At 35.0% G+C, this 12,851-nt stretch overlaps 1 protein-coding gene across 2 annotated transcripts in view; it reads left to right on the forward strand.

Moving 5' to 3' along the window:
- The first annotated feature begins 572 nt into the window (after positions 1-572).
- The window catches only part of LOC138701815 (uncharacterized), a 103,334-nt gene continuing 91,055 nt past the window's right edge, over positions 573-12,851 (forward strand). For both annotated transcript variants that reach the window (XM_069829091.1, XM_069829092.1), the window contains exon 1: positions 573-1,800. The gene's annotated coding sequence lies outside the window, so the exon portion shown is untranslated. The remainder of the gene's footprint in view (positions 1,801-12,851) is intronic.

Here is a 12,851-nt window from a genome sequence, read left to right on the forward strand (position 1 = left end):
GAGTTTAACAAATAATTCTCTCGCTGGAAATATTATTGCCATATATATTGTTTACAATGAGTCATCCTTCATCTGAACGTAACGGACAAAAGACGTGACTTTACAACACTCGAAGATTCTCTTTTATTGTAGCTAATAAAAAAGATGTTCATCAATAACGTTTTTTTACTTACCTGATTGGTTAAATCATTGAGGTGCATCGTAATTCCTTCCCCTACCACTTTGAGACCCTGAGAATGACACCCCTACCTCTCCCTTCCTGTTTCCCCTTCCATCTACCTTACTCCACCTCAAAGTTTGGCTTGTATTCATGTCCATTACTTTACCCTACTTTTGTGACCGAGTAACTTAGGATCTACATGGCGGTGGCATGGAGAGCAAGAGAGAGAGGCAATGTCCCACTGACTTACTTCCAGCTCATGCTCGAAGTGGGGAGGTATCACACACACCCCCGTCATAGATGATTACTCCTCCCCTCCAACATCCCTCTCTCTGGAACTTAAGATAGAAAAAATATTAAATGGATATCTCTCGAGGTGTAGAACCTAATATCTGAGTGGTGTATGGTGGGACAGTCGATCTTTAACGTCTCCCCCACTTTGCGTCTCTCTTTTGAAACTTTCCAAGTAGAAGACAGTGTGTTGGCCAATGTGTAGTAACCCAGGTTGTCTCTACCTTTAGTTTAGGGACTGACATCTTTCACATGACTTTACTACAGTGAAGGACCGAGATATAAAGGCCATTTGGAAGATTTGAGCATTTCGACGAAGAGCTGCACGTTGGTGGTTACGTCCATCTACTACGAACGTCAAGACAGGAAGATATATTCACAGAGGACATGGAAAACAGAAGAAATTTAGCTTCCTGAGAAACGGTAAATATAGTGAGGCAGAAAAATATTACAATGGTAAATGTACGCGCCATTAGCGATATATCATATAGTATAACACCACTTGTAAAGCATCATAAATTTGTGTTTTGAACTTTTAGTAAAAGAGACTACATTTTTTAATGGAGCTATAGAACTTTTCGCCAACTTCGAAGGTGCAATTGTGATATAAAAGGTGATGCAAAACCTGATTACGTAATTGATATGCTAAGGTAGCAGTGTTAGTAGAAAACTGAATGTACATGTGTAATATTAAAGTTGATACAAAAAAATTAAAAATCATATTAAAGGGCGTTTAACAGACCCAAAAACCTATGACTTGAAAATAAAATATATAACATAACTACCTGAAATGTTTATAAAAAAGAAAACTAACAAAGTGCCACTTTCATGAAGCCATAAATTTACTGAAACGTAAGTTCTGTGAATCACAAATCTCAGTTTTCTTAACTCTTTTTGCTCCGAATTTGTGCATTAAAGAAGACAAGCAAGTAAGTGAATAAGGAATTTGTTATTGAGAAGAATTTTTAATTTAGAACTTGTGTGCGCATGTGGGACTCACGTAGACCATCTGGTATTTCTTAGAAATACCGACGCAGCCTCTCCATTTCGGTTACACCTCTCGATCATCGTAATCGAAGGACGAGCGAGATGCCGGAAGGTTGCAAATCGTGCTTGTCTAGTGATGCCAATAATAACAGCAGTGGCGGTTCATATGGCCAGGGACAAGGCTTGGGCGGTGGAGGCGGTCAGGGACAGGGCATCTCTTCAGGGTACACCGGCGCCAGTGGCGGTTCGACTACACAGAGACGCGTTCAGGTCACAGCTAAGATCCTGTTCGGCTCAGTCAGCGCCATCTCCAATATGAAGAACGCAGAGAAGGCGAGTCGCAAGAGATCCCAGTAGCAAAGGTATGTGGGCAGAATAAACACAGCAAGTTGTTCCGCATGTACGCCTTGCAGGCACAAAGGGTTAAGGAGGCAGAGTTATCATGCTTCCATAACCTAGGCAATAGAAGGAATTTAAATAATCAGGATTATCCTGAAACTGCTTTACGCCCATAAAAGAATTTCAGCATTCACTAGGAAATTAGTGTTCTTTACAATCACACCGAAATTTAAGGCAAAGAAAATACTACCATTTTTTCTAAACCAGGATACCATCTTTCTTTCTAAATAATAATCAGCCGCTGGATAGAGATAACTCAGCTTGCCGGTTAGCATTATACTGTACCCAGGACCCAACTTTTTTAAAAAATTATGTTTCGTCCTCGTCAGCAAATCCTTGTGTTGCTATAATCTACCAAAACATATTTTTATTTATCTATTTATTTATGAACATAACAGACAAAGCCCAATAGACTTACAATTTACATAATTTATAAACCATAAACAAGGGAAACGAAACATATCCTTATTAAAAATAGAAACAAAATAGAAGAGAGAAAGGAAAAAAGAAATTGAAAATATGATGTGAAAATCCCATATAGAGTGAAAGTATTCAATAACTGAATAACTATTTGTCTTCGAATTTTTTGATTACATACATAGGGTAAAGGTTGGTAATATTGTGATATGAGTAATATTGTGATAGTTATTTTTGAGAATTTATTACAATTTTACTGAGCGAGAGAAAGATCGCTTTTTTTTGCGTCAACGTAGTAAGGGAATGTTCGTGAACAATTTCTGCACAAAACCGATCCTTCTCTCGCTCAGTAAAATTGTAATAAATTCTCAAAAAGAACTATCACAATATTACTCGTATCACAATATTACCAACCTTTACCCTATATGAAGTACGTTTTGTTTATCTCTAGGTATATATATTATTTGAAGATATTTCTTAAAAATATGAACTTGTTATATTTTCAGAACTATTGTACTAATGCCTGAGTAGAATTTTTAAAAAACCGTTAAAGTTGATTTTTAGTAAATTTAAGTCTAAAATAATATCATACTATGAGTTATACTGTCAATTTCCGAGGCCTCAACATTAAATTTTATTTGGGATATAGCCACTAATACTTAAACATAGGCTAAATTGACTCAGTTCAGGAGTATTCGACAAATACAGGTAAACAACATTCCAATGTTGAAAACACTCATGTCGTTCGTCAACAAATTGAGGAAAAATATTTTGATCATTAATAATTTCTCTTAAGTTATGTGAGTTAATAAACATAGTTATTAATAAATACAGCCTTATTGAAAATAAATTTAAATTGATATTTTTCATGTATATTTAAACTTCCGTTAATAGATGTCATTACAAGAACGCTTTACTTCATACAAATTGATAGACACTCGATTATGTTTTAGTGCAACCTTCCACGAATAGGATGCATTATTCTACTCTTCCACATCCACGAAACAAACTTCAAAACGTACAAGAACTGTTCTGCTCTTATAAACATGAATATTAAGTACAGCAATGTCGTAATTGGTTGCTAGCTTCTCAGTTCTCCATTGCAGCGATTTGAAATATGGCTTCACTTCAGTATGTCTCATTCATACAGAAAATGATAGTGTTAATTGCGGTAAAGTTGGTAACAATGTCGTATATTACTATTTATTATTATTATGACTGCAGATAAGATACAAATGAGAAACATTAAATGTATAAAATACGCTTATTAAAATTCACCATCTATATTAGAGAGAAATTGAGATTGGACCAATACTGAATCACATAACATCTCCCGATTAAACCATAATTTCTTTCTCCTGTTTTTTGAAGTAGCAATTTTTAATTTAAATTTATAGTCTATAATATCCAAAACTGAAAGAGATATGATTGACAGCTTACATAACATCACGATGGGGAAGAAATCAGATGAGTAGGCCTGCTGGAATCGACATAAGGTGAGAACTACGTCATTTCCAGTGTAGTCATTCTAGTTACCTCCTCATTAAATTTAATAAGATGAGACATATTAACATCTACACTGTACTGGACCTTGATGAAGAAGACTTCGCATAAGTACCTCGAATTCTGTCATCACAGTTATGACTTCAAGTTGTTTATAAGACAAGACAGCATAGTCATAATGAACAAACATAGATGCTTCAGACAAGATTCAACGAAAAATTAACGCTTGAGCGGCCTCGGAAGGCGGTATTTGAATATTCCACTATCATTTCACCGATTTTCTTTAACTTTTTAGTTCAAAGCGTCGTTAAATAAATTGATTAAAAGTAAATACATTTGAATAATCATATACTGATATTAAAATATGATGTTTGTAAATTACATTTTATCATATTTATATTCATCCTCCTGAGGTAGATAGAAAGCAAAGCATCGAAATTATAATTATAATTATAGACAAAATGACATTTCTTTTGAAACTGACAAACCGCAAAGTATTCAAGTTGAGAATCCAAGCTTTCAATTCTATGTTTAACCGATAATTCACTTCACTCTGTACCCAATTTACGTTCATATACATATAAATCATTAGTGAAAGTAAAACCATTAATTATTGTTCCGACAAGAATTTAACTCCGAATTTCACTAAAAGGAATTTAAGTTACTCAGGTAAAACATAGAGAATAAGTTATATAAAATAAGGTTATAGAAATAAATTACAATCTTCATTTTATTATCAACAAAATATTCACTTTCAGGATCTGTTAATGACCTGTTTATTGATTCAATATACACTGAAGGGGGAGTGTAAACTTTATCTCGAGCTATCATTCATACACAAAAATATCTTAAAATATCATTCAAGTAATAAAATAAGTTTTTATTTCCATGAACTTAGGCCGAAACTAAAGAACATAATTTGAGACATGATTGCATCAGGCAATAAATTTAAACTTGCTATGTTGCAACGCAATCCTCTCCAAGTTATGAGTAGCATAGCAGAGAGAATATGCATAGATCGTGTATAAATATCATCTCTACAGCTTATATTACAGATAATACTAATACTAAAATATGGTACTAAAAGTAAATTACATTAAAAACTCAATAAATTTGTGCTAAGTTTTGTCTTTATGTCCTTAATTATATTACGAGAGGGATACAAAAGCCATGATATCCAAGGCACGTATTATTTTCTACGGAGATTTCAACGCCGGTAACAAACACGAACAGGTAGTTACAAATCGTGGAGAAAGTGACGAAATAGGTTTTCTCAAGCTCTTCATGAGCTTAAATTACTCATCATAAAGACTTCGATGGAAAATAAATTTTTCTCTCAAGGAAGTTTGTTCTGGTATTTGTTACAATTCTCCAGACTTCATTAGAGTTAATTTACTTGGTGTTCACATTAATTTCTGACTTTACGTAAACAAACAACAAAATCTGAAAGTAGATACTGAAAGTTTCACGAGTGTTGAAATTATAGCCTAATATTTTTGGCTTAATGAGTAATATAAGTGTATATATGAATATGATTTATTTCAATATCATAAACAATTAACAACATTATTTTCTAAGTATTTTACCATTTCATTAGAATTGACATAAAGTATTCCAAGATTTATGTACGTGAAAACGCCATTGCGTCTGCTAAATTTTTTTTTTTTTTCAATTTTAACTATATTTGGAATGTTTACAAAGTTAATTTTTCTAAGACATTTCGATATACAAACTCTATGCAATATTGAATACTAATAAAATGAGCGAATATTCAATAGTAACATAAATTTAAACCCAGCAAAGATTCATTCAAATCTTGCGTCAGAAAGCAAAAGGAACTAAGCGCCAAAACATGGATATTCAGGTTATGGTTGATTCATACAAGTATATAGTATTTTGTGCTTGTTTTGATGTTGGTACTCCCGAATTATAGGGATGGAGAATTGCTTACATATATTTAGATATTGAAAGGAAGAAAGTCATGAAGCTGTATTAAAATGGAACATTCATTCAGCATATCTCAAAATGGAAATTTTGGACTTACTTCCTTCTGGCTTCTGAGGTAAGAATTAGTGATCTTTCAGCCTTTCACTAAAATAACAGAGATTTAATCTCTAGTCGGTCCGATGGCATTTGTGATCGTCAAAGAAACTGTGTAAGATAGTTTCACCATACCTATATCACATTTCTAGTACTGTTTCTGAGAAAATAAATTATCAAATTCAAATATATTCCTTAGCAGGAGGGTTGCTAGAATATCTGTGGGTTGTGAAAGAGAAACAATATTTAAAGACAACGCCCAGAAACCGATAAGGAATACAACGACACACATTTTCATGCCATGAATTGAAAGTAAAACAGGAACCTTAAGAAAATCGTAGAACTTATGAGTCACTAGAAACCTTACGAAGTTAAGAATTTTTATTATCTTTATCCAGGATGTAACTTGAATGCAAGTACCGTGTTCCAACGTACACGTCCCCGAAAAGATGAATTGCTCTCCACACAATGATGCGTGGGATATGAACTCTAACAAAGACTACAACCATCAACACACAACATACATTATGATGCCAGGTTAATTCATAGCTTCAACTCGGTGTAAGAAAAATGTGACCTGTTATGACCATGTCCGTACTTCCTGTCGACCTACCAAGCACCTAAACTGCTTGGAAACTACGCAGTAACTTGCGATGGCATGTGACAGACAGAAAAGATGCTGACACAAACAGGATGTTATTAAGCAAAATACTCATAAAAATAATAAGCATTAAATACGAGGGAGGTCAGATAATACTGCTAATAACTTCAATGTCATATTTTTATTTAAATGTATGCGAAAAATGTAACCCTTCCTGATAAGGAATTAAGACTGAAGTAAGACTTACTTAGGTATAACTCCACCATTAACCTACTACTGTAAGTTATACAGCGGTACAAGGAAACTTGTAGCGACTCATAAATATTGTTATGCAACTAATACACACCGGGTAAATGAGATCGAGGATACTCAAATAGAATATGAATTGAGCAATTTAACTCATAATTTCATTATAAGACATATTTAGTATGATCTCAGACTCTCACGATTTTCACCGAGGTTCCAAATTTTTGGATTTTTGCATAGTGTCATAGATGCAGAAACATCCAACTCAACGTTTCGGCGCAACATATATCGGCTTCATCATGTTTAGGACCGGTAATGGCTGCAATAAATAGATTCCCCTTTCCTTTCTTGCCTTCCCTGATAACGGAATTGATAAATAGCTCAAAAATTGAATGCGTCTACATCTATGGCACGGTGCAAAAACTAAAAAATCTCGCACAAAAGGTACGAATTCTTTAAAAATTGTTTGAACCAAAATGCAACACTGCTACAATATTTAATCATAATAGTAATTTAGGCCAAGAATATATAACAAATTTATATTTAAATATTATAATCTTGTCAATTCTAATAGTTCCAGTATTAAATTTAAAAAGTTATGTATGGATTTTATAAATAATGAAAAATTGTAAATTTAAATTTATATATTCTTATTGTGTAGCAGACATAAGACAAATTGTATTATATACTTCTTAATTTCAATTCAGGAATCCGCCTCTACTTTCAGGAATGAGCTAAAGTTTTATCTGTTTATAGCCTTTTATATTTTATGTTACAATTATTAACAAATTAGCAAAATAAATAAAATTAATTCTAAAACTGGAAAACCTATCTTAGAAGTACAATCCTTACATGGCGATAAACACGAAATTATGTTTCAATATAAAATGTTCAATGATGGTTGTAAAAATATATTATTAAAATTAATCATTACAGCAACATTTGTGACGCGCAGTTGCGTCGCGGTTAAGACGTAACACTGTAAGCCGGAAGATCGTAGGCTCGATTCCCATTGAGGTCATAGATTTTCCCCATTAATTCAATACTTCCGGCCTATTATGGCTCTGAGGTCTTGCTGCAAATGAGTGCCCTATTTAGGTCAATAATGTAACACCGTCAAACAGATCTGTGGACTACATCATAGCGAGATACATACGGTAACTAATTTACAAATTGTTTCTTTTGTTTAAGTCGATTGCCATAACCTTGCTCTATTGGTGATATTTTTTCAACTGTTTACGACTCTCTCAATTTAGTAAGTTGTAGACTTTCTATCAGATAAATATTTTCGTAACTCTGTCACATTTTCACAATACAATGAATGTTGAAATGTTTCATCCTGGTAATGGACAAACAATCGCGCTCTATGTAGGATCCGAACGAATGACAGTGCTGGTATTCATGCAGCGTTAGTCTCTGCTCACATGATGGTGAGCATTGTAAGTTCCTTCTGTGCCAAAATACGCTAAAGCATACAACGAATTTCTGCCCTAACACATATTAAATTTAAAGTGAAAAATATCCTACTTTTTATCAGAATCAACTTATCCTCTTCAATTCTGTAGCTTGTCGTTGATCCGACTGAACTCTATTAACTAGGCTACTAATTGTTCACAGTAGTAGGATGACTCTATTTACATTAAATTGTTCCTTTATTATGATTCACCAGAATTCAATATCCTTACGTCTTCATCATCATCATCATCATCATCATCATCATCATCATCATCATCATCATCATCATCATCATTCGGATTTTATAGCTATCGCTGCTTTCCTTCTCTTAAGGATACTGAGTAGTGCTGTTAACAGTATTTTCGCGTATAAATATGAATATATAAAGTATTTTTTCTCTGTTTCTATCAAACACAGACTAATATTCCTAAACAAATGTTGGTGAGTTGTGAGCTGGCCACAAAACAAATTATCTTTCATTGTTTTATTGCAGGAATGATAGAAAAAAAAGTATTAAAACTAATAATTTTTGTTGTTCTAAATTCAGGAACCATTTACTCAGAAACAACTTAAGATAAAGAGCTGAAATTTTATATGTTAATGTAAACTCTATATTTCTTCAAAATAAATGGACTATTATTCTAAAATATTTAATTCTAATAGTGAAAATATGGGGATTTGTCAGATTGTGCTTGTGAAATTGATAAAGTAGTATTTTTATTCTACTCATTTTCTCAAATAATATGTTTTTTTAAATGGAAGGAATGTTTTAAAAGTGTGATATTAAGTTTTTTTTTTTTGTAATAGGTGTACCTAACTGTTGACAATCGCAAATTTTCTTTTTTTCAATATACTCTTCTTTCTGCCATGTCTATATTAAAACAATGAAAGATAATTTGTTTCTGTGGCCAGCTTACAACTCACCAAAATGTGTTTATCACACGGTGCAAAGAACATTAGTCTGTGTTTGATGTAATCAGAGGAAACAAATATTTTATATATTCATATTTATACGCGAAAATACTGTAAACAGCTCTACATAGTGCCCTTAAGCATACTTTCTCATTCCATCCGATTTTCCCACTCTCCGTCTTTTAATCCTCATGTCATCATACTCATAATCTTTAACCCTACATGATCTTCTTTATCGTCCTCTTTTCGTTTTCTCATAGGATTCCACTCAGAGACTTCATTTATCCACCAGTTTCTATCTACTCTTCTGACGTGTCCGTACCACAGTCATCTCTTTTCTTCTATGTAAAATAAAACATTTTATCTGCTTGCATTTGCCTTCGAATTTCCTCGTTTCTCACTCTGTCCATTCTTGTTAGTACACATCTTCTTCCACAATCCATTCTGTCGCATTTATTTTTGGTGTATATTTTTTATAATCCAATTTCTGAACCATGTGTCATCTCATAATGATTCGTACCACCGTATTAAATATAATGGATTTTGTATGTTTGTAATATGCCTAACAAGACGAAGACCATGGTCATAGGAAGAAAAGTAAAGAAGATGAACTTGCAAATTCTAAATGAGGCAGTAGAGCAAGTGGACAGATTCAAATACTTGGGGTGTACTATAAGCAGTAACATGAGCTGCTGCTATGAAGTCAAAAGGAGGATAGCAATGGCAAAGGAAGTTTTTAATAGAAAAAAAGCGTCTTCTTGCGGACCTCTGGAGAAAGAACTAAGGAAGAGACTAGTGAAGTGCTTTGTGTGGAGTGTAGCACTGTACGGAGGCAGAAACATGGACATTACGACGAAGTGAAGAGAAGCTACTAGAAGCATTTGAAATGTGGATATGGAGAAGAATGAAGCGTGTGAAGTGGACAGACAGAATAAGAAATGAAGATGTGTTGGAAAGAGTGGATGAAGAAAGAATGATGCTGAAACTGATCACAAAGAGGAAAAGGAATTGGCTGGGTCACTGGTCGAGAAGAAACTGCCTTCTGAAGGCTGCACTGGAAGGAATGGTGAACGGGAGAAGAGTTCAGGTCAGAAGAAGATACCAGATGATAGACGACATTAAGATATATGGATCATATGAGTAGACAAAGAGGAAGGCAGAAAATAGAAAAGACTGGAGAATGCTGGGTCTACAGTGAAAGCCCTGCCCTTGGCTAGAACACTATGATTGAATGTACAGTAATATGCCTATTCCATAGAACTGAACAAAGTTGTTGGACACATGTTTTAGTTTGAGGATAGGGTTACGTAAAGATAATTTATCTTAATTTGCTTTGTAGTATTTTAGTAATTCATTGGCTGATATGAATATTTAAGGCCAAAATATGTATTTCCTCTTCGCATATGCACAAAACGCTGAGAAATTGTGAGATGCAACAAGCGCATCAAACGTGATAAGTTAAACCTGCTCATAAAGCTAACGAGGGGAGGACTGTTATTAACATGATGCTAATATGGTGAACCGTTCAGAATATACACAATGTCGAATTCCTGCAATGCGGTCAACTGCGGGTTCAAATCCCATTCGGGACACATACAAGTATGTTTGTATATGCGTTCTCCGAGTGTGTGGTGCCTGTTACCGCGACCCGTTCTGATGTTCTTTACTGACAATGAGTGGACTTCAGCATGGTCTCCTCCACACTTAAGAACTCCATTGTGTTGGACTCAGGATAAGGATGTGAACGATAATGGCGGCAATGTACTGAAGAGAACAACACAAAATTAATGTAGTCAAGAAGTGAAGTAATTAGCGAAGCTTCCGTAGACTTGAATAAGTGTGTCACATCGCTATGTCCATTGGAGTACGCAGGTCTACGTAAGTATATCTAGTTGATGGGTTAATATACTGTTGCGTCTACTGTTGATAATCAGATCCAAGATAGCAGTATTAGGCCTATTCTCGCATCATTTTATGAGTGATAATTCATCGTTCTAGGTTCGAAAAATCGAAAGAGAATTGGGAGGAAAAATTTTAAAAGGTACGCAAAACGCGTCCTTGCAAGGGGTTGGGGGCTGCACAAAACTAAATATGTGAGCTCCAAGCCTGTTGGCCACTAGTCTCACTCCGGGTTACGCTGCTCCACTGAAGGAACTCTAGAAAATTTTGAAGGGGAAGCCGAAATTGGACGTAACCTCTTAGGTACCACATACGCGAGGGGGGCTGAGATTCGATCAAGTGATCACGGAACGGGAAGAGGAAGAGCTGGCTGGTGTTTGCCGTTAGGATGGCAAGACGCTGTCATCTGTTGTTCGATGACAAAGCATGTGAAGGCCGTCGGAAGAAGCGCCGTGAAATCTAAATCTGCAATTTGAGAGGTCCCTGTCCTTTCAATTTGCGACTAATTGAGTGACCTCGTATATTTAATAGACAATTTATATGTTCTGAACTAGGGCATACGTCGTTTATAATAAAGGGGAATATATATGGGGAAGGGGATATAGGTCCGTGGCCCATTTCTTATAGGGCTCATCCCGACATTTGTCTTACGCCTGAGGAAAACCACGGAATACCTTCGTTCTAGGTTGTCTAATGCTTACTATATATACTTGTCATTAAAACCGAGGTTAATTCATTCATAATTTTCTATCCAAGGGCAGGTTTTTTACAGCAAACCCAGCGTTCCTCTTAGTCTTCGCATATGATCCATATATCTTAATGTTGTCTATCATCTGATATTTTCTTCTACCCATATATTTTCTCCCGTTCACCATTCCTTCCAGTGCATCCTTCAGTAGACAGTTTCTCCTTAGACAGTGTCTCAGCTAATTTCTTTTTCTCTTCCTGATCAGTTTCTGCATTATTCTTTCTTCACTCTCTCTTTCTAGCACAGTTTCATTTGTTATTTTGTTTCCATTTTACACGCTGAATCTCCTCCATATCCACAATCCACTTCACTTCGTCGTAATGCCCATGTTTCTACTCCATACAATGCCACTCATTAGTCCTTTTCTCAAAGATCTGCAAAAAATGCTCCTCTTTCTATTAAAGGCTTCCTTTCCCATTCCTACCTTTCTTTTGACATCCTGACAGCAGCTCCGAGGACTCTAAAAATCTTCAGCATGTTGTAGGCCTATATTAACGATAAGTATATAAAAGAAACTTGTTCCTAAATGATAGGGCTCGAGAAAAAATTATTGGTCATTTATCACCCATATTGAAAAGTGAAGGTAACCAAAGAAAGCGTACATTTTTCCAGCCTTTATTTACAACCCACACCATCCATAAATGATAATGAAAAAATGGTGGAGTTATAGAGGTCTCACTCAGAAACACTGCGCCGTCACAATCTTTAAGTACCATAAATTCCGTATGGACTCTTCGGGAATTGAACGCCGGATTAGAAAGGCCATGTTCCAGCTGTTCGTCTAACGGCACGTTCTCGAAAACGTACTAACTACATGCGCTTTGCTCTAATGCTGGAACCAGTAGATATATAGTCCCAAAAGTTGGAAATGTTAAATTCCAGCACAGGTGGAATACCCAAAAAGTCTGATTCTGATATACTAGGTCTGTTATTGTTCTATTATATAAATTGTTGTTTAAAGACAGTAGTGTATGCTTGTCTACCTTCTCATTTATAAGACACAGCCTGAGCCTTACTGGCTACTTATTAACAAAGAAAATGATTTCAGAGTAATGTGATGGAAAGCGATTATGAGACACCTTCTACCCGAGAAAATCAAGGTTTTTTCTGAATTCACATTCCACAATTGCATCATTGTTGCCATATTATCAACTCCTCCTCTCTGAAGGACCTGTTCACTTCAAAGAGACGTT

The sequence above is a fragment of the Periplaneta americana genome, chromosome 6 (genome assembly GCF_040183065.1).
Source record: "Periplaneta americana isolate PAMFEO1 chromosome 6, P.americana_PAMFEO1_priV1, whole genome shotgun sequence".
In the NCBI taxonomy this organism is placed as follows: domain Eukaryota; kingdom Metazoa; phylum Arthropoda; class Insecta; order Blattodea; family Blattidae; genus Periplaneta; species Periplaneta americana.